Source organism: Antedon bifida, chromosome 2 (genome assembly GCF_963402885.1).
Source record: "Antedon bifida chromosome 2, ecAntBifi1.1, whole genome shotgun sequence".
Classification (NCBI taxonomy): Eukaryota; Metazoa; Echinodermata; class Crinoidea; order Comatulida; family Antedonidae; genus Antedon; species Antedon bifida.
Genome location: NC_136227.1, coordinates 13,571,344 through 13,596,511, shown reverse-complemented (window position 1 = coordinate 13,596,511; position 25,168 = coordinate 13,571,344). Strand labels below are relative to the sequence as shown.

The window sequence follows — 25,168 nt, the reverse complement described above, 5'->3', positions numbered from 1 at the left end:
GCCCTTAGAAATAAGATTACCTTTTTGAATGGGCCTGCCCTGCGTATGCATGCAAAAATTCTATTAGAAAATATGTATTTTTTAATTTGTTCCTTACTATGTTACTATGTTTTTGTTATAGTTTTGTAAAAAGAAAAATTGAAAACAAATATGAATTGAATGTTACCTATGACCACTTAAATGGCCTGTTTCAACTATGATACTATAAAATAAAAGTTTTTCTAATTTTTTTTTCAGATGAATGAGCAATTCCACTTCTATCCAAGCAGACAATTGAAAGAGTACGACAAACATGTGAAAATATCAAGACAATACTATTGCCATGCAAGGCAACCGAACGAGTAGGGTATCGTAACCAAAACGAGTATCATTACCATGTAAGACAACCAAACAAGTAGGGTACCGTAACCAAAACGAGTATCATTACCATGCGAGAAAACCAAACGAGTAGGGTACCGTAACCAAAACGAGTATCATTACTATGCGAGACAACCAAACGAGTAGGGTACCATAACCAAAACGAGTATCATTACCATGCGAGACAACCAAACGAGTAGGGTACCATAACCAAATGAGTATCATTACCATGTGAGACAACCAAACGAGTAGGGTACCGTAACCAAAACGAGTATCATTACCATTACCATACGAGACAAACAAACGAGTAGGGTACCATAACCAAAACGAGTATCATTACCATGCAAGACAACCAAACAAGTAGGGTACCATAACCAAAACGAGTATCATTACCATACGAGACAGCCAAACGAGTAGGGTACCATAACCAAAACGAGTATCATTACCATGCAAGACAACCAAACGAGTAGGGTACCGTAACCAAAACGAGTATCATTACCATACCAGACAACCAAACGAGTAGGGTACCATAACCAAAACGAGTATCATTACCATGCAAGACAACCAAACGAGTAGGGTACCGTAACCAAAATGAGTATCATTACCATACCAGACAACCAAACGAGTAGGGTACCATAACCAAAACGAGTATCATTACCATGCAAGACAACCAAACGAGTAGGGTACCGTAACCAAAACGAGTATCATTACCATACCAGACAAACAAACGAGTAGGGTACCATAACCAAAACGAGTATTATTACCATGCAAGACAACCAAACAAGTAGGGTACCATAACCAAAACGAGTATCATTACCATGCGAGACAACCAAACGAGTAGGGTACCGTAACCAAAACGAGTATCATTACCATGCAAGACAACCAAATGAGTAGGGTACCGTAACCAAAACGAGTATCATTACCATACCAGACAAACAAACAATTAGGGTACCGTAACCAAAACGAGTATCATTACAATGCAAGACAACCAAACGAGTAGGACACAGTAACCAAAACGAGTATCATTACCATGCGAGACAACCAAATGAGTAGAGTACCGTAACCAAAACAAGTATCATTACCATACGAGACAAACAAACGAGTAGGGTACCGTAACCAAAACGAGTATCATTACTATGCAAGACAACCAAACGAGTAGGGTATCGTAACCAAACCAAGTATCATACCATACCAGACAAACAAACGAGTAGGGTACCGTAACCAAAACGAGTATCATTACCATGCGAGACAACCAAACGAGTAGAGTACCGTAACCAAAACAAGTATCATTACCATACGAGACAAACAAACGAGTAGGGTACCGTAACCAAAACGAGTATCATTACTATGCAAGACAACCAAACGAGTAGGGTACCATAACCAAAACGAGTTTCATTACCATGCGAGACAACCAAACGAGTAGGGTATCGTAACCAAAACGAGTATCATTACCATGCAAGACAACCAAACGAGTAGGGTACCATAACCAAAATGAGTATCATTACCATACCAGACAAACAAACGAGTAGGGTATCGAATCATAATGAGTATCATTACCATACGAGACAACCAAACGAGTAGGGTACCGTAACCAAAACGAGTATCATTACCATACCAGACAAACAAACGAGTAGGGTATCGAATCATAATGAGTATCATTACCATACGAGACAACCAAACGAGTAGGGTACCGTAACCAAAACGAGTATCATTACCATGCAAGACAACCAAACAAGTAGGGTACCATAACCAAAACGAGTATCATTACCATGCGAGACAACCAAACGAGTAGGGTACCGTAACCAAAACTATTATCATTACCATGCGAGAAAACCAAACGAGTAGGGTATCGAATCATAATGAGTATCATTACCATGCGAGACAACCAAATGAGTAGGGTACCATAACCAAAACAAATTTCATTACCATGCGAGACAACCAAACGAGTATGGTATCATAACCAAGACGAGTATCATTACCATGCAAGACAACCAAACAAGTAGGGTATCGTAACCAAGACGAGTAGGACACAGTAACCAAAACGAGTATCATTACCATGTGAGACAACCAAACGAGTAGGGTACCGTAACCAACACGAGTATCATTACAATGCAAGACAACCAAACGAGTAGGACACAGTAACCAAAACGAGTATCATTACCATGCGAGACAGCCAAACGAGTAGGGTACCATAACCAAAACGAGTATCATTACCATGCAAGACAACCAAACGAGTAGGGTACCGTAACCAAAACGAGTATCATTACCATACCAGACAACCAAACGAGTAGGGTACCATAACGAAAACGAGTATCATTACCATGCAAGACAACCAAACGAGTAGGGTACCGTAACCAAAACGAGTATCATTACCATACCAGACAACCAAACGAGTAGGGTACCATAACCAAAACGAGTATCATTACCATGCCAGACAACCAAACGAGTAGGGTACCGTAACCAAAACGAGTATCATTACCATACCAGACAAACAAACGAGTAGGGTACCATAACCAAAACGAGTATCATTACCATGCAAGACAACCAAACAAGTAGGGTACCATAACCAAAACGAGTATCATTACCATGCGAGACAACCAAACGAGTAGGGTACCGTAACCAAAACGAGTATCATTACCATGCAAGACAACCAAACGAGTAGGGTACCGTAACCAAAACGAGTATCATTACCATACCAGACAAACAAACAATTAGGGTACCGTAACCAAAACGAGTATCATTATCATGCAAGACAACCAAACAAGTAGGGTACCATAACCAAAACGAGTATCATTACCATGCGAGACAACCAAACAAGTAGGGTACCGTAACCAAAACTATTATCATTACCATGCGAGAAAACCAAACGAGTAGGGTATCGAATCATAATGAGTATCATTACCATGCGAGACAACCAAATGAGTAGGGTACCATAAACAAAACAAATATCATTACCATGTGAGACAACCAAACGAGTATGGTACTGAACCAAAACGAGTAGGACACAGTAACCAAAACGAGTATCATTACCATGTGAGACAACCAAACGAGTAGGGTACCGTAACCAAAACGAGTATCATTACAATGCAAGACAACCAAATGAGTAGAGTACCGTAACCAAAACGAGTATCATTACCATGCGAGACAACCAAACGAGTAGGGTACCGTAACCAAAACGAGTATCATTACAATGCAAGACAACCAAACGAGTAGGACACAGTAACCAAAACGAGTATCATTACCATGCGAGACAACCAAATGAGTAGAGTACCGTAACCAAAACAAGTATCATTACCATACGAGACAAACAAACGAGTAGGGTACCGTAACCAAAACGAGTATCATTACTATGCAAGACAACCAAACGAGTAGGGTATCGTAACCAAACCGAGTATCATACCATACCAGACAAACAAACGAGTAGGGTACCGTAACCAAAACGAGTATCATTACCATGCGAGACAACCAAACGAGTAGAGTACCGTAACCAAAACAAGTATCATTACCATACGAGACAAACAAACGAGTAGGGTACCGTAACCAAAACGAGTATCATTACTATGCAAGACAACCAAACGAGTAGGGTACCATAACCAAAACGAGTATCATTACCATGCGAGACAACCAAACGAGTAGGGTATCGTAACCAAAACGAGTATCATTACCATGCAAGACAACCAAACGAGTAGGGTACCATAACCAAAATGAGTATCATTACCATACCAGACAAACAAACGAGTAGGGTATCGAATCATAATGAGTATCATTACCATACGAGACAACCAAACGAGTAGGGTACCGTAACCAAAACGAGTATCATTACCATACCAGACAAACAAACGAGTAGGGTATCGAATCATAATGAGTATCATTACCATACGAGACAACCAAACGAGTAGGGTACCGTAACCAAAACGAGTATCATTACCATGCAAGACAACCAAACAAGTAGGGTACCATAACCAAAACGAGTATCATTACCATGCGAGACAACCAAACAAGTAGGGTACCGTAACCAAAACTATTATCATTACCATGCGAGAAAACCAAACGAGTAGGGTATCGAATCATAATGAGTATCATTACCATGCGAGACAACCAAATGAGTAGGGTACCGTAACCAAAACAAATTTCATTACCATGCGAGACAACCAAACGAGTATGGTATCATAACCAAAACGAGTATCATTACCATGCGAGACAACCAAACGAGTAGGGTACCGTAACCAAGACGAGTATCATTACCATGCAAGACAACCAAACAAGTAGGGTATCGTAACCAAGACGAGTAGGACACAGTAACCAAAACGAGTATCATTACCATGTGAGACAACCAAACGAGTAGGGTACCGTAACCAACACGAGTATCATTACAATGCAAGACAACCAAACGAGTAGGACACAGTAACCAAAACGAGTATCATTACCATGCGAGACGTACAAATACACAGTTGTGTGCACAATTTAAAAGTAAAATATGAACTCCTGTAATACCATTAGTTACAATTGTATTCATCTTTTCAGTTTACGTTGCTGCTGATAACTTGAATTGGATAAATCATATTTATTAACAATTATGGTGGCAGTACACAGCCACATGGATTGATTAGAAGTTGAAGGCAAAAAACCCCCCATATTTTTAGATTTTTAGTTGAAACCAATCAAGCTGTGGTATGTTTGTAAATATTATTCGTTTTGTATATCCTTGTTGTCCTTTATTATTCGTATAATATAAAATATGTGTATTTCCAGTTTCAAACTTATTAACATTCACTTGGAAATGTATACATTATAAAGTGTATATCATCTTGTATATTCTTGTTTGTATTCATTATTCAGTTAAACATAAGTTTATAAAAACTATTACTTTTTAAGATGAAATACTTTGTTTTCTTTGAATATAATTAATCATTGGTGAACACTGGATTGTTGAAGGTCATCATGTGGATGTAAAATTCACATTTCACTGAGCATTCACAAATATTAAGAATAAATGTTAGTTACAATAAGAATATTCTGCAATGACAGTCAGTTTTAATGCCACTTAATATATAATTTTTTTACTGCCATATAATTAAGTTTAGTTTTTAAATGTTTGTTTTACTTTGTTTTTCTGAATAAAGAAACCTTTATATGTTTTTAACTGTGTATGGTATTCATAAATTAACAAAAGGTATTTTTATGTATAAATTTAATAATCAGCTATTTTTCAAATTATTTATTATGCTAACTCCTTTTCATATGATTATGATATGATTCTATGATACCAGTTATTCTGATATTTACTGTTCAATTCAATTTCATAACCGATATATGGCTAGAAATACCATGGAATGGTATTGCTGCTTCTATACAACATACTTGTTATATAATCCATCCACATTTCTTGTTTTAGTATTGTATGTAGTACATATCATGTTTTTAATTGTTACCGTCTTTTCTTATTTCTTTTTAAGATTGCCAAACTTTGTACGGCTTTGCTATTCTTTCCGTTTAAATATATGTCGGTATTCAATTGTGATACATCTAGTGAATCACACAAATCAATTGGTTACCCTCTCATTACGCCCAGTCTCAGCTGAAATGTGTCCTATGTGTTCACAACCCTTATATATATATATTCTAAAAAGAGAGATGGAACAAATAAACTGAAACAAAAACTTATTAAATCAAAAGAAAGTAAAACATGCAAACTAGATTAAAAATGAAAACCATTTATTCTACGATTCTACAATATTTTATGAAAGACCGTATTATATAGGAATCAGTTTATAAAATGTAGTGTTAACTATCTGTCGGTTATTTTGTACTCCAAAGCAGATGTATTTTGTGATGTAGTTAAATATCTATGGACGTTTTATTACGAAAGGAAAATTATAAACACATTTTATATATTTTTATATCACTATTTTGAATTTGAAGTATCTAATTTACAGTACTAAATTGTTTATATTTGTATGATAAAATAATTATAAATGAATAAAAGCGGGATAATAATTCCATGAAATATTTTTGAATACCGTGATAATAATTTGTATATTTTGAGCTTAATTCATTTTAAATCTGTGTCGTTGTAAGAAGAGAACACCTCAAGTATTGCATTCGCGTCTCTTTGATTGCCGTTTAAATATCACGTCATCGTTCATCATCATTGCCGTTCGTGTTCATTATCATTGTCACTATCGTCATTATTATCAAATCATTATTCGTCACCATCATTCGAAACTGTATAATAAAATGTAACGGATTCTTTCGGAATTCTGTGGGTCACCTCATTAGTGCAATATGTACTAATGCGTGTCTTTAAATTTTCTCTAGACTTAAAAAGTACATAATTAAATGCACCGTGCAGGAATCAGTAACTTCCAGAAAGAGATCCAAATACTTTGAGGAACTGTAAGCACGCCGAAAAGAAACAACTCGTCACGGTGAAGTGAACATGATAAATAGTAAGCAAACAACAACTCATCACGGTGAAGTGAACATGATAAATAGTAAGCAAACATCATGAGTAAAAAAAAGTCACGATAACTGGTGACAATACATATATCTATGTCGCAATAATTTAAATCGTTCAACATAGGACAACGCCAGCAATGTAGATATTAATATCGAAACGCCAAACATTTATAGCATCCTACCTGATGAACTTAACAATGAACTAAACATCGATATACATCCTCGAGCTCCAAAGCGACAAACAAAACACCGAAGAGGAGGTAGAAAGAAAAGGAAAAATATACCTGTAGGTAAAAATAGCCTAAATATATGTTTTAATAATATTAACTGCTTAAGCAAACATAGGATTTATGAAATTGAAAAATTTATATATAGTAAGAGTATTGATATACTTGGTATTGCTGAAACACACTTAAAAGAGAGCAACGCAATCTCTATTAAAGGTTATAACTGGGTTGGGAAAGAACGTAACGGGAAGAAGGGAGGTGGTATTGGGTTATTCCTGTCAGACAAAATAGTGGTTACATCTGAAAATGTTTTAAACTGTATAGATGATGATTTTGAAAGATTATGGGTAAAAGTTAGCGTAGATAAGGTACCATTATACATTTGTGTTGCATATTTCCCGGTCCAGGGAGTAAACAATGATTTGACTGACGATCTATACGCCCAACTGCTCTCTGAAATAATTAGAATTGAAGAGAAGGAAATGAATCCTCTTATTCTACTTCTAGGTGATTTTAACGCACGGATTGGTGATTCCATATATAACGGAGACCCCGTAATAAACTCAAATGGGGAAAGGCTAATACAATTTACTAAAAACGCTAATTTAACTAACCTTAATAGTACTATTTTTTGTGAAGGTAAAATAACATGGCAAAGAAATAATCAACAAAGCACGATAGACTACATGTTATGCTCAAAATCCTTAATAAATTATGTAAATAAACTAATTATTGATGAGCATAGACAATTTAGTTTTGGGAGTGACCATTGTGTGTTATGGTTAACACTAAATAATCTTAACATAAGTAGTCAACAGACAAGTAATCAAAATAAACCAATTTGGGATATTAAACATAACCAAGATTATTCCTTTTATCAACAAAAAGTTGAAGAAAAATTTAATGACTGGAATGTTAGTAACGAAAAGAATATCGATACTACATGGGATTTGTGGAAGGAAAAAATTATCGAGGCAGCCACTGAAGGTATCGGAATTAGACGTGTAAATAATAAAAACAAACCATGGTTTGACAAAGAGATAGACGATGCCATCAAAAAAAGGAAAATCGCGTCGCGAGAACACAGAACATGGGTTAAAAATAATAAAATTGCTAATAGGAACTGTACTGATAATAATAACACAAATAATACTATGAATTATGATAATGGCGTTACACTGTGGGAGCATTATAAAGAGACACAGAAACATGTTAAGCAACTTGTTGCTCAGAAAATCACAGAAAAACGTGTTAGCAAATCTATTGAAATTGCAAACAAAGGTGGTAAATCTTGTAAAGACTTTTGGAAAGTGCTAAAAGGCAATACAAATAACAGTAAAAATATTCAATGTATTAAATCAAGAGACTCTGGTGAAAACATTGTCGAAAAAGGGAAAATGAATGAGGTTGTAAAAGATTACTGGGAAAACCTTGGCAAAGCCAATATGAATTTTAATGATTGCGGTACTTACCTTACAAGTCGTTTTGTTAATAATATTAGAAATCAAGCAAAAACAAATTGTACATATGATAAAGATGTTGACGAAAATTGTTTGTATGATGTTAAGATAGATTATGATATTGTAAAAGAGGCTATCCTAATGGCAAAGAATAATAATAAAATAATCACCAGGTCTAGATAATATAACAAATGAATTAATTAAGAATGGTGGCGAAAAGCTAATCAGATCTATATTAGACCTATTTTTACAAATTTTAAAACTAGAACAAATACCAAGCGAGTGGAATATTAGTGTAATTGTTCCTATTTACAAAAAAGGGGATCGCAATGATCTAAATAATTATCGAGGGATATCGTTAACCTCTTGTATATCCAAAATTTTTAATAGGATAGTTGCCAAAAATATCTCTCTCTATCTTGAAGACAATGCTATTCTTTCGGAAGTCCAGGGAGGCTTTCGACCTTCGTATAGATGCGAAGATCATATCTTTGTTTTAAAGAGTATAGCAACTTGTCGCTTACAACAGGGTAAGCATACATACATGGCCTTCTTGGACTTCCGAAAAGCATTTGATAGTGTATGGAGAGACGGCTTAATGAAATCAATTTGGAATACAGGAATAAGAGGAAAGGTATGGAGGATGATTGATAAGCTTTATGCTAATGTTAAAGGTAAAGTCTCCTCTGGTATAATTGATACAGATATTTTTGGTATTGATCAAGGAGTAAAACAAGGGTGCGTTTTATCACCTGTTCTATTTAGCATCTACATAAATGAGTTTACCAAGATGTTAAGATCCAAGGATATAGGTATTAGAGTAAATGATACATGGATGGGTAGCCTTTTTTGGGCTGATGATATTGTATTATTAGCTAACAATGAACTGGAAATGAAAAGAAAGAATGTTAGACCTTGCAGGAAATTTTGCTAAGGAATGGAAATTATGCTTTAATTTTGAAAAGTCAAATATACTGATAACTGGTAAACGTGTTGATAAAGTAAGACAATGGAAATTAGGTAATGGCTTTATATCTGAAACTGAATCATATAAATATCTCGGTGTACATATTTCTCGTAAATTAAATGACCATATACAAATTGAGAATGTTATAAAAAAAGGTCAAAGATTAATAGCGTACGTTAAATCAATTATCAGTAGCTTTGATAACTTTAACAGAGTATATTATGGGGATACTCTGTGGAGATCGATAGTTCTCCCATCTATCAACTATGGTTGTTCAGTATGGTGCTCTTTAAGTAGAATAGATGTAGATAAACTAGAGCGTCTCCAGCTCCAAATGGCGCGTTATATCTTAAAAGCACCTCGAAATACACCTTGTGCCGCCTTATATGGAGAGCTTGGTTGGTCTCCAATTACCGAGATTCATAACGCTCTTCGTATGAAATACTTCCATAGAATTATAAAGATGGAAAACTATCGATGGCCAAAAATTATGTTTATTGGAATGCTACAACTTAATTGTGAATTTAAAGACTTAAGGTATAAGTTTCTATCTTGTATAAATGATATTCTCTTGAAGTGTAATTGTGAATCCAAAAATATTTTCACCACTCTCTCAAATTATAAAGAAGTCTACTTTCCAATTTCTGAAATCTTAAGAAAACTTAACTCTATAATGATAGATGAATGGAGAATTGAATTACAAAATAAATCAAGTCTCCACATCTATGAAACATTAAAATCAAAACCTGGACTTGAAAACTACTTAATTGATAAAACTAATTTTGAAGGTGCTGCATTAAAATTTAAAGCTCGTTCAAATACTCTACCTTTGAATGATAGAACTGCAAATTGGAATATTGATAATAATAAAAAATGTAAATTATGCGGTACAAATTCGGACGAAGACATCCATCATTTCATCCTTAATTGTCCAGCTTTAAATAATATACGTAATCAGGAATTATTTAATTTATATGTGGATATGTATAGAAATGGCAGCAAAGATATGTTTGATACTTTTTATACTTCTCATGAAAATGACAAACTTAAATATATTTTGGGATACTCAGATAATTTAATTGATGAAGAGTGTGAAAATATTTTGGATAGTTTTTGTAAAAGATACCTAAAACAAGCATGGAAATTTCGAAATGATTCATTGAATTCCATGACTCAATAACAATGTTATCTACATTGCTACATTAAGTAAATTGAAAAAAAGTGGGGGAGGGGGAAGGAGGGGGGTTGGTGGGGTTTTTCGTAATAAGCTGTGTTTATCAGTTTATTTTATTTAATACACTTTACTATATCTTGTTTTGTATTCATTTGTGTAAAGTAATGATCTACTGTATGTATCGATGTAAATTGGGGTGGGGGAGGGGGGTCGGGGGTTGGGTAGGATAGGGGTTGATAGTTGCTTTTGCCTTTTTTTTTTTTACTTTTCTGTTAATTGTTATATTTTATATTGTGAAGGATGCACCTTTGTGCTAAGTGTGCCACCGATCTAAAGGTGTAATTCCAAATAAATAAATAAATAAATACAAAATTGCTCAGCAGACCATAATACAATAATATGATAATACGTCATAATATGATAATACGTCATAATCATCGTAACCAACAACATTAAATAGTTAGATTATTCCTCATGAATGTTATAAATAATAAACTGGATGAAGCTACTCTAAATAAATATAAAGTTTAGATTGGAGCTAACCGCTTAATGATGAGACCAGTGAGTTTACAGAATTTGATAATTACCAACTTAATACAAAAAATGGAAATACAAAAAAGGAGGTCTATATTGCCAACGGAACTATTATGTGAGACACTTACCGACCACAACAACTGCCCTTTTGAATGCCTTTTGATTAAAGTTACATTACCAAGAATGTGCAAACTCTTTAACACCAATCAGTCGAAGCGTCACAACTCTATTAAAATAAATATATTGTTATTATTATATATGGAGAATGAGGATGAAAATAAAAAGTAAACAAAACTTGAAAACTTTAAATATATATTATCCTGATGGATTCACTGCTATACAAATGAATTATACAACCATCAAGTTAAATAAACCAATATGTGGAATTGCTATATTAAAATAGAAAATGTGAATGTATGACATTTACTTATAGTAATCTGAAGGTGAAAATAAATGACATGCTCCGATACTGATTGTCTAATTATTGAAATAAAAACGGAAGATGATTATAATGATTAATGGTAATGATAGGCCTAGTTATGATACGAGTAATTATGATAGACTAATGGTAATGATAGTTATGATACGAGTAATTATGATAGATTAATGGTAATGATAGTTATGATACGAGTAATTATGATAGACTAATGGTAATGATAGTTATGATACGAGTAATTATGATAGACTAATGGTAATGATAGTTATGATACGAGTAATTATGATAGAAATACAGTAGTAATTTATTGAGTGCAGAAAATTAAAGGTAATAGCGAAAATGAAGAATGAATTAGGAAACTAATGAAATTTAATTTAGTTATATCAGACCCCTTCATAAATATATCGCAAAAAATCCGAGCTGGTCACTTATCCACGACGGAATACTGAACCTCCAATTTAACTTATTGGGAAAGATGTAATTTGTAGATGACCTTTGCTGTTTCCATTTGGTTTTTATTGTTCAAATGTTATGAGTGTACCGTCGTTAAGCCTAAATTTCAAGCTTTGTTTGAAAAAGGTATATTGATAGATCTATTTAGGAAGAGTAGGCCTAATAATAATAACGGAACGTTATTTGAGAGAAAAATGCCCCGGGGCGTTTATTATTTGATGAGGTGGAAGGGTGGGCGTTGATTTCAAACGATGTTTTATGGAGGACGCGGGGCGTCATTCAAACCGGGGCGTTTATTCGAATAAATACGGTAGGTTATTTTGTAGTTTTAATAAGTTAATCACTTCCGTAAAAAAACGACAAATGACAAAATAAAATGGTTAAATTCTACCAAAAACCCATTGGCTTGCAGCAATTTGACTATTTTTAAACTTACAGTTTTTCAGGTAAATTTATTTTTTGTCAAAATGGATAACTATAATGTGACATTTAAATGGCATCTGTATTTAACGTGGCCAAAATAATTACATTTCGATGATTAGGCCTATGTTGACACCTTAAATAATGAAAAAAATTATTTTGCGATATTAATTTGATTAAAAATCATGATTAGGATGTAACATTGAACAAAATTTAAAAAAAACGTAATAAAAAACTTAAATACGAAACGATTTGGGAAGACACCTTAGCTTATGGTCATAAAAGATATATCTGATTATTTGAGGATAAATAGATGATTTAATTGATGATGTATGAATTATTTGATCATAGTCATTCCAAATTACGCGTCTTTTAGTAATTAGTTAATAGATTACAATGATTAAGACACTTGATGATCGATTGATGATATGAATAGGGGCACATCCCTACCGATAGGTCTGCAATATTTATTACATAGTATATCCTGACTTGCAGTAATCGCAACCATGATCCTGTTTTAGATTGATTTTTTTTAAAATTAGATAAATTTGTATTATGGGTATTACGCCTACTTTTTAAATTTGATTAACATTACGTCATTTCAGTAATTTCCCAAGTACGTATTTTTAAGATTCCAGGTCATCTCTTTAAGTACTGGTAGTCGTCGACAGAGGTCGTAGGACACGTGTACGTGTGGGCACAAAAAAGTTTTCAGGAGCCATGACTGTTGACATATTTTGAACTTTAGTTACCGGTAATAATTTATTACATATTTTATGGTGGTAAAGTAAAGCATCAGTGACTGTTGTTCACAGGATAACAATAGGCCATTCCAATACAGGGGCCTAAGCCTATTAATAATTATTAAGCTAGCAAGACAAGAATGAGTTTAGCCTTATAGTAGGCTGTGTAGTAAGTAAGTATGTAGGCTAAAGTTAAGCCCCCGATCCGCCCTCACTAGGGCCTAGCCAGCTAGCTGAGATTTAGGTACTACTACCTGTCTTTCTTACTGTAACAGCAGTATATCACAGCAGTTTTCCGACTGGCGAGGTATGCAAGAAGACTTTTAAAGGGGGATTCTGGGTTTAAAATTGCTTTTAAATATCGTTTATTTATTAAATAAAACATATTATAACAATATAGACATGTCAGAATGAAGACGTAATAACGAGCAATTAGAAAAATTAAATTTCATATACATTTTAGGGTAAATTCATGGAAAGTCTGTTTTTCAGCAGCTTAGGGAAGCTCATTAATATTCATGAGATATTCACAAAATCACGTCATCAGTGGATTCCAAAATCGCGACGTTGTTCTAAAATTTTAGGTACCCCCATAACAGAGTGCACCCCTATTGAATTACAAATGACGTCACAGTCTAATTTGCATTTGCGAACCGCCCATATTTTTTAGCATCCCCTCTGATGATATGGATCGCGTGTGTTAAAAAAGAAGAAGTGTGTACTGTACGTCGTGTGTCGTACGGGATACTAGGCCTAGGTAGTAGGCCTAGGCTAGATGGCCGGCCTAGGTCTAGGGCCTAGGCCTAGTTATTTATTAATTATTCTTTTTTAATTAGCCTAGAGGAAGGATATATTTCCCACTCCGTAATAAAGTATACTACTATTATTAAAGACATACACTAGGCCTAGCATAGGCCTAGGTCTACAAGTCATAGGCCTACCTAGGACTGACTGAGACTGTGAAAAGGTAAAAATAAATGGGGTCGGATGGTGGTGGTGAGTAGGGGCCGTATCCCGTAGGGCCAGGCCTACTACCCAAGTAGTAAGGGATTCCCGTGTAGTAAGCATTCTACTAGAATATAAAAGAAAGTTTATTAATTATTGTCTACTCTACTAGCCTTATTAGGTAAAGTAATACTACTACTATATAGGCCTAGGCTTATTCCTAGTAGATGGTGGTAGAGATAGTACTTATAGTAGTTACTAGCCTACTCAGTAGAGACCTAACTAGGCCTAGGCGTTTATTTTTTAGGTGTAATGTGGTAACAGGAAATACAGTATAAATCAAAGAAATATCCCCTACTAGGGTAGATGTACCAGACCTCGGCAATGTGCCAAACTTCGGCAGGTTGTATTTATATTAGTCATAATTAATTAAATAATTGATATTTTTTGTTTATCTTAACGTATAATATACTTTATTTATAGGTGGTAAATAAAAACCACCGATCGTTTACTAGACATCAGCGAAACATGTCTGCCAGTAGCCATAAAAACTGAAACCTGAAAACCGGAAGTGACATTTCAGCAAAATAGACCAATGAGCTAACAGTGACTGTTCCATTTAAAGTTCCAGGGCATGACAAATTACACACGAGGGACACGTCTGGGATTGAAATAGGCTCCTACTGTAGTGTAGCAACATTCCAGAATATTCCATTTTCAAACCAATGAAAAAATATAGGGTTTATGAGGGGTGTTAGATGTTTGGTTGATAATTAATGATATGTGCCAGACTTCGGCACCTAACGGAAATAACTAATTAAATTAAATTGTTTGCAATGTTGTTTATTAATTTTTTTTCAAAATATAATTGTTGGTAAAATAAAGTTAATATTGCTGTTTTTTGACTCATTTATTTCACATCTGGCCATGGCTAGGCCTAGCCTAGCTAGGCCTGCTATTTCATCGACGATCGATTGCGCAATCGCTCGCGCGTAATTCCAGGGCTTGCTTGGGCAGCGTATGCCGAAGATTGGCACACACATGCCGAGGTTTGGTACATAAATAAAAAACACATTTTTTATTATTGTTTGTTAATTATAAATATTTATTTGATAATTTACACTGTATTTACTACTTATATAAATACTAAAAACTCTACCAAAAAATATTTTGTGATGCTTTTAAAAAATACACGTAAATAACGAATTTCCCTGTAACCTGCCGAAGTCTGGTACATCTACCCTACTAGTACTAGCTATGAAAAAATTTGGCACCTCTATTAAACGTCAAACTTTTGTGTTGTGCGATCTGTTCTTTGTAGGGCGTCATTTAAAAACTTATTTTAAATATTTTATATATTTGACAATAAATGCTGTGCAAGCAGCGCATTCATTCATTCATTCAGAATAGTCCTACTGTATAAGTGAATACAGTGAAAATTGTATTATCAAAATACTTGGTAAATTGTAGATCATGTCATTCTACTACAGATTGAAATGTGATACACAATTGTGTATAATGGATTTGGCGGAGCCTTTATTAAAAATCATGTTCTATTGGGAGAGTGGTGCGTTTATTTTAAAAAATTCCACTATTGGTAGGCTTCTTAGACCTAAAATACTTCAAATTTGGTTAGAAATCATAAAACTTGATATGGCAAATTGTATCGAAAATTTGCAACTTTTAACAATTTCAAATTTGAGACCATTTCAATTTTGACATTTGACCTCGTAAAAACACGAAAATAATGACAAATGATGCAGAAGTATTGCCTGGTAAGGTTTTATGGTATAAAATTGAAACCTTATTTAAAATTGAGGGCACTTTGAACACTCCAAAAGCACTTGAACAAAACGACACAATTGTGAAAAATGTTAAAATTAAATTGATGTAAAAAGGCGTACTGTACTTTGGACAAATTAACAACACTGGGGTTATTCATTCATTCATTCATTCTTTTATTTCGGAATCTCTGGTCCATAGAAAGTGAAAATTACATATAAATGAAATAAAATAAACAAGACTAATTACTACTACTACTGTAATCCACCTAGAGGGCATCTTCGACTTAACTAAGACGTTGCTTATAATTGTTGAGACTAAAATATTTTCGCTTGCATTTAGTCTACCCATCAGGCCATATATTGATTTCTTGACAATTCATAAAAAGAAGGAATTCTACATTCCGTAAACATAAGGCTGACACTGCAATGTCGAGGCCTTTGTAGCAACATTCTTAAACCATTATTGTAGCATACCTGGAGAGATCGCAAGGTACCTTGATTATAGTTGCACCATAATGTAGCGCAATACATATTTACACAATATGTTCTAAATAAAACACATTTTACATTGATAGAACACATACTAAATTTTCTGACCAAGGAGTTGGCTCGGATACACAAAGATCTGTATTGCCGCTTTATATCGATAACATGACCAAGATATATGGTTGAGTCAACATATTCTAAGCTTTTGTCATTAATGGTAATAATAGGTTTCAATTGAATCCTCTGTGATTTAGGACAGATTATCATACAAGATGATTTCTTAGCATTGTAAGCAATATCATTTTTGGCCGCATTCAGACATATTATACAATTAAAAGAAAGATTACAACAACAATATGGACGGTGGAGAAAGTGCAAAAGTTTCACACATTTTTTCCATGGAAAGTTAGAAAGGAAACTGATCATGAATTAAAATTGAATATACTACATCAGAAGATTTAAAATAAATACGTTCAGTTCAACATACATTTCCACTTTTGTATTTTAGTGTATACTTAATTTTTAAAAAGATCAACATTGCTATGGCGTAAAACAAAAGTGCAAAGAAAATTGTGTGGTAAAATAATTGTAATCTTGTAAAATTACTGTATAGCTATCACAAATACTGTAAGTAGAAACTGGAATGAGAACAAAATAATTGCACTACTTAAAGGTGCGAGAGCATGATTGTGAGCAGAGATACTTGCCGCAGAGTGGGTACCCCCGTCACCAACCTCCCCTGCCCGTCCGTCGTGGCAGTTTTCAAATGTTAAATGAAAACCCACCCAGTACAGCATAAGGCTATGATCCATTACTCCCTCATATTGATACCCCATTTGTATAGATACATACAATAACAAAAATGTGTGTAATACCTGTATGTAACTTTTTTAATATAGGTATGTCGCATAGCACAATATATTATAAATTAATAATTCCTACATTTTAAAAGAGAGTAACCAATAAAATACTATTATAATATTTTAAATTTTGTTAAAAGATATATAAAACAGGTTAAATATTAAAATAAATTGGTGCTACCAATTCATATTTTCAACCTAAAGGTTCTTTAAAAAATGTGTTTCAATACTTTTGTTAAAAGATATATATAAAACGGGTTAAATATTAATAAAATAAATTGGTGCTACCAATTCATATTTTCTACCTAAAAGTTCTTTAAAAAATGTGTTTCAATACTTTTGTTAAAAGATATATAAAACAGGATAAATAGTAATAGAATAAATTGGTGCTACCAATTTATATTTTCGACCTAAAAGTGTGATTTACTATCCAAATATCAAAAAATAGTAACTTGATTTAACTTAAATTAAAACCTTTCATTTGAAGAAATGTCTTTTGGACATTTGTTAACATGGTTTCCTTGGCCTTTATCAAGTGAATTGGCTTGAAACCAGGATGACAAAGTCTCACACACTTTGTACTGGGATGGAAGTATACATTTGCCAATTTTGACAGTGCCATTTGACCCGTTGCTTTGTTAAAGTAAGGGGTTCGCTCTTTGTGTCTTATGACAGTGTTATATGGAGAGATAATTGGCTTTATAAACTCCTTGCCACATCCCTTGCATTTTCGTATCCTGTTTGATAAATAAACAAGTTCAAATGGCTCTGATTTATCTGGTTTTTGCTGTGTTTTTTTTAGATTTTTTATATTTTTGATTCACACTAAATGATGGACAGATTTCTGTGCATTCTATGTGAAACCACTTATCTGGCTTACATTCCTCACAAGCAATCTGCAAAAAATGAATAAAAATAGTTAGGCCTACAGGTTTATTATATAATTGCATATCCAACTGCAAATTTATAATTCACAAAACAAAATGATGTTATCAATATTTAATATTTGCCTAGCAAACCCTAGTTCCTTCTATTAATCCAGGGATTTAATTGAAGTATAGATTGTTGGTAATTATGAAAAATTGTTTTAGCACTTATATATAACTCCTTGTTATTTATTATTCTTTCTTTATGGTCACGTAGCTATAAAATGTTCAAACAATATTGCGTAACTTTGTCAACATATAGACATTTATTTATATGAAGTTGTGTACCTCCTATTTTTAATGTCAGAATTGTGCAACATGATTTAAAATTTCATGAATTTTAATAATTGATCATAGATTAAACACTAACAGTTATTTTTTTTTTAACACTTTCTGTTGAATTTCTGATGAACTTTCTACATGATTTGTGAAACAATTAATATTGCGCATCTCGCTTATTCGTACAATTTCCCTCAAGAATTTAATAGTTGTTTGCTCAATTAAATATCTTAAGCCTGATTTACAAACATTTTAATTTTGATGACGACATCATGTCAACAAATTCAAATAATAATAATATGGGTCACTTATTTTTTTCTTTACAGTAAATTTTAATCTGTTATATAGCTGCTATGAATAATCAATGTGATACTGAATTGTAGATATGAATCATATGGCTAGTTGAACGAAAAATGTCTAGATTTTTATCTTATGCTTCATTGTTTATCACATTTAAAAAGTCATGCACCTGTGTATCCATTTTTGGTTAATAATCTTGTTGCTCAGATACTTTTCTTCCAAAATTACGTTCTTTGGTTTTTATTTTGACAAAGTCATCATGTTAAAAATGTTAATAAAAGGCATGCTACATGCTACAGCATGTATACAGTATTCTATGTATACTATATATACTATATGACACAAAGTAGATGGCATACATTTTCTTTAGGGCATAGTGGCATAATCTTTTTCTGTGAGCAATATTCTAATGCATGGCGTGCATGTGGCATTTGCTGTGCGGATAAAGTATACTAGACCCTGGATTATTTTGTAGTTCATCTATATTGTTGTACCTACCCATTGCACTGTTTGAGTATCATTGTTATCTAAACTAGTCGGCAGATCTTCATATCCACAGATTCTGCAATAGGAATCTAGGTTTTCTGTCCAACAAGAATACAAATTTATAATTACTTGATGCTACAGTTATATCAACATTTCATTAGAAAAATCCCAATATTTAAAATTTATCTACTTCATATTGGATGTAAATTGATATTTTCTTGAAATTGTCTGACTTGAAGGTTTAGAGTTTTTATATCCTTATAATTGTCATCAGGCAGCAAAACTTATGCAACCAAGGCATGCTGTATTTTGTCTGCAATTTATTTATTGTTTGTTTGCACGATAGCATCCACAATTTTCAAGTTATAATCCTGAATATATACTCACAGAACATTGAATTATTGAATTTCAGAAAAATTGATATGTAGTTGATAAAAAATACTACTATTTTAAATATGAAGCAAAATAACAAATAACAAGCCCTCTGTTGCTCTCTGTATATCTTTGAGTTGCTAAGTGCTTAATTACAGTATGGAGTAAGTCATAAACTATAGGCTGAATTGTTTGAAACATTGTTAGAATTAGTAAAGTTAGGTTTGTGGTGCACACGAAAAACACATAGCATACTGCAAACCTAACTTTACTAGTGTTTATTAGCAATTCAAACCTTTAAAGAAAAATACCATTGTTAGAATTCAATAAAAGCTATAGTTCACTTATTGACTATAATTAAAAGTACTATCAGTGTACAATATCTGTAAAAAATCATACCTGAAGCCATTAACATTTCTACACCAATTTGTTTTCTGTAATGCTGTATTGATTTCTTGTCTGTTTTAAAAATCAGACTTTGATTTTCTAATGAAGCCTGTGCAAACTTAGAATAAAAATTTGCGCTGTTAATTGATTTTGTTGAGAAATGCCAAACAACGTTTAGAGCACTTCAGCATAAAACTATGTTACATACATGGCATATAATTAGAAAAAGTTGATTTGTTTTGATAATGAATGTATGTACTTAAATTGTTCATATTTACCTTTAGTACAAACACACCACATGACGAACTGTCTTGTTGTTTGGAATGAACAGATGTAGATACATCCCAACTTTCTTGCTCACTTCCCACAATTCCCTTGTTGAATCTCATCTGTAGAAATTTGCTAATAATAAAATAACAATGAATCATATTAATAGCATGCAATGGTTGATTTATGTACTGTTTATGTGAGCTCATTTTCGTTAATATTTGTTTTCTTACTTCCAGTTCATCTTGATAGTCTCAACTTGTTCTTGAAGTTCTCCTAACGAGTTTAGGTATATCAGTAGTCTTTGCTGTGGGTATCCAACCTGGAATTAAATATGTTATTTATCAATTGATATTATAATGATATTATTTCTTTAGAACAATTTCAAGAGCTTTATTAGTTATTACTTATTATGGATGACTTGTCGGACACTATGTCATTTGCCAATAATAGTTAATCACAATTTACTTTACTTTTTAAGTGAATAATAACTGGCAATATGTATTTTAAACAAATTTATCCACAAGAAATATGAAGAAAATTTCGATATCACTTCTTAAAATAAAGTATATGATAATGTAGTAAATTGTGGAAAAAACATGTCCCTAAAGTTATAGTTTATATTTTTTACATAAAGAATATATACCACAAGTGTCCAGTGACGATTCTCAATCAGTGGCCTATTATGATGTCAAATTGCGACAAGTCAACCTAATGAAATAAACATATTTATAATAATACATAGTGTGAAAACATTTGTGGATATCAGTTTGTATCTCATGTGACATAAAGGCATGTGAATCAATTTGAATCTTTGTGACTGATGTCATTCAATATAAATGTTCAAATAAATATTCAGGAATATTGATTACTCAGTGTGCTTTTATTTAATTCATCATGTTCTAGGGACACTATCAGTGACTTCGTGTTGATATAAGAGATGTTGTGCTGCCACATGGACAGTAAACTTTTCAACATGTAAAACATACATTGCTGGTTGTTCGAAATCCTTACCCTTCTCAGATAGTTTTCTTGACACTTTCCTTTCAGAATTTCTGTCATAATCACTGCATCAATTCGGTGTGTTCTCGGTTCCTGTATGACACAATAGAAAATATATGCTTAACATTTGAAAGCACATTACAGTTATCTTTTGCTGTTGAAGATAGTGGTATGTTACATTTATATTCAATTTTGTGTAAATACTAATTCACCAGTCCTGTTTCACTGTACAATTATGAGGTCATTATAAATTGTTATTTAACTATATTTTGACAATGGAATACAGTACCAACCTTATTCTTATGCATTAACATTTCTATGTACACATCTATGACCTGCAATTTAAAAGCGTAATGATATTACACAGCCCAATAAATAATAATGTAATTCAATTCTTTCTGTTGTTCAAATAAACATACAGAACTTAGTATTACAAAACAATTAAACAATATTATTTATAAAGGGTGGACCTAAACATTCTTACATTAAATAAAAGAGATCAAAACATACATAAAATACAACAAAACACAAAAGGTATTGACAGACTTTAAATAACTTTATTTAACTTAGATTACAAACATATTAGGCTTACCTGATCAGAGAGCCAACTCTCAATAGTTTTTATATCATTGTTGTATATTTTAAAATCTCCAACTTTACTTAGCAAACACCTATGATTTTTCTGTTTCCATGCGGTGGTAAGAGCTTTAAACAAAATTTTTTTTCATTTTAAAAGCAATTAGAACTGTAATCATGTTTATATTGTAGTCACTTTTAAATTTTCATCTTAAAGAGAGATTTATAATTTTGATTACCAGTTATCGATCACTCAATCAATCACAAAAAATGACATATCTTACCAACCTAAATCCCATTTTTAAAAGAAAGGGGAAACCGTACAGTAGTATATAGTGTAACAATATGATTATAATATTATTGTAAAAATGTACAAAACTACCATTTCATTTTTATACAATTTTAAAAATTTATATTAGGCCTACTGATTTGATAATTATTAAATTGTACTATATTAGACTTACCATGTCTGCCGTTTCATTATCATAATATCTACCAATTTCTTGAGCTATTTAAAGAACAACATTTAAATATACTGTAGCTTTGTGTAACATTAGCATGTAATACTGTATATCATAACTAAGCACAGTTCTGTTTTAATGAAAACTTTTAATTAGGTGATCATTTAGAATAAAATGATCACCTATTGTTATTGTGTTAAATCTTTATTATTCTTCTTCTTTCTGTACACTTTTTGTGTAACAATTATCTCAAAAAGTTGAATAACAATGATTACAAAAATTTCACAATGTCTTTCAAATACTTTAACTTAGCCATAATAAGCTTTTCAGCGTGATCACTCATCCGTGACGTCACGTATACGCCATTTTGTGAAATCACATTATCAATCATATGTCCATAATTCATTATCACATATTTATGAAATTCACTACACGTAAACTTCAGGTCAAGGTAAAAAATATTAGCAAATAAAAACTTGCGTGTTTCAAGGTCATGTGCGTGAAATCACGCGTTAAAATTTTAAAAAGCTTAAAATTAAATTTTGATCAATTTAGAGCGTGAATTAGGCCATTTGCGGGTTTCAAAAAATTACTGCGCAAAAACACGTTTTTGCGCACGCGATTCTTAAAAAGCGTAACAAATAAAATTTGATGTATACATCACATTCTACTCACAATCTTTAGTACATTCTCCGATTTTGAGTCCAGTCCGACTTAAAATAACGGTATACGAGCACGTTAAAAATGACAAAATGCGCACATTAATTGTACAAAAGTGCTAAAAATGGTAAAAATTAGAGCCTTTTTAAAATGAATATAACTCTTCAGAATGGAAGATGACCCCCAATTTTTTTAACTTAAGATGGAAGCCAATAAGTTTTAGATATAAATGTATATACACATTAGACGTACAAAATGGTATGACGTCATCAAATGGCCACTTCAATTTAAAAATTAGTAATTTTATCTTTTTGTGTGGGTTATCACATTCAATAGAGCGCATCTCCGTTATTTGAGCCCGATTTTCGCAGAAATTTTAGTATGTGCTTGCTCAATTAATTACCTTTCTCATGAATTGTCAACATTTTCATTTTGATGACGTCATCACGCGTAAAAACTTGAATAACCTAGGTCGTGTAATTTCAGCTACACTATACATTTGAATGTCTTATAGCTCTTCGGAATTAAAGGTGACCTTGAAGAATAAAACTTATTATGAAAGCTGATGAAATGTAGATATGAATTCATATAAAACTTAAGCCTATCGGATGTTGTGATGTTATCATATGGCCAGTTGAAGTTAAAAAGTAGTTTTTAAATTTCGTTAGTCGTAGTTAATCAAATTTCTTATATTTATTTGCTCAATTCATTATCTTTCGAAATTGTCATCTTCGAGTTCATTTTGATAATTCCATCATACCAAAAAATTAGAACACGATGTGGGTCCCATAATTTCACCTATGCTACACTGTATGTAGATATACAGTATATACTGTACATATTGTATATGACACATAATAGGTACAACTCAGCGCTATAAGTGTATATGCATCATGTCATAGGATGGCGTACATCAACTTTTTACGATGGTATGTTAACGTACGTGCATGTTTAAAAAATGTTAATTTCATTAAAATGATAAAAATGATCACCTATAATTCGTCAAAGTGACGAATTAAATTCTAGTTCCTATTAGTATTACCTTTCTTCTCATCTTCATCATCATCTTTCTGCTCATCTTCATCACTTATCACTGTATAAAAGGAGTTTGAAATAATTGTTTGTTGTATTGCTGCATACAAATTAGGTTATTGTTCAATAAATAAAAGAACATAACAATACACAATTTATACATACCTTCTTGTTTAATATTCAGATCAATGTTTTGCTTGGTTCTCCAATCTGCACCTATTTTACCTGTAAAAAAATGTTGAATTTGGATCATAATATTTTCTGCAAGCTTTAAAATCATCTTTTAATAACTTAGTTACTGTAATTCAAGTCCCATTACTTTGTTTTTCATTGTTTGCTACAGTGAGTGCAGAATTAGTAGGTCTAATCTGCTGACCGGCTGACTTAATAAAAAATATTATTCAGACTATACTTTTATTATAACATATAATTTATTTTTATGTACAAAAATATTTATATACTCACAACTCTCTTGCTTTGTCCATGATATATCTAGTTCAGCTGGAATAAAATTGTTGTTTATTTAATTATACTAAAACTATTGCTACAATGGATCAACAACAGGGGCATTTTTAGGAGCAAATCAGTATATATCAGTTCTTTTATTATTTTCAATTATGTACTTACGTAGATTAAAAAAATCTTCATCTTCAACTAAAGAGAAAGGAAAATAATGTAAGTGTTATAATATATGCTGCACCTATTGTAACATTCTAGCTAGGAAAGGTCCATTGATTTTTACAATTATATCAATGGATATATATCTTTTTCTTGTAAGTTTATTTCTTGTAAGTTTTATTCATAATACTACCAAATACAAAATAAATAAAAGGCAGGGAAAGCCAAAACACGCAAGCATCTATAATGCTGAATCAAAATATTTAAATTAAATTAACAAATTAATTATGACCTACAGTAGTCTATATCTATAGGCCTAAACTAACATATAGAACATTGTTGAATATAAGAATTTTTAAAATACCTGGTTCTTGAGACTCTGTAAAATCATCTGATACAAGAAAAAATGAAACCAAATATACATTATTGATAAAATAATTTAATCAAACATAAAAACAATGCTTTAATATATAAAATAATAACAACTTACCAGGCTC

General features: G+C 32.4%; 1 protein-coding gene and 1 long non-coding RNA gene across 2 annotated transcripts in view; one reads left to right on the top strand and one right to left on the bottom strand.

The window, feature by feature from the left end:
• LOC144835454 (uncharacterized) overlaps window positions 1-25,168 on the top strand; it is a 208,751-nt gene that overhangs the window by 139,650 nt on the left and 43,933 nt on the right. The window lies entirely within an intron of this gene.
• On the bottom strand, window positions 16,137-20,166 carry LOC144836308 (uncharacterized). Its single transcript, XR_013611168.1, has 3 exons — window positions 20,068-20,166; window positions 19,309-19,394; window positions 16,137-18,201 (listed from the first exon to the last, which is right to left on the bottom strand). It is a non-coding gene; the product is annotated as an uncharacterized LOC144836308 (long non-coding RNA).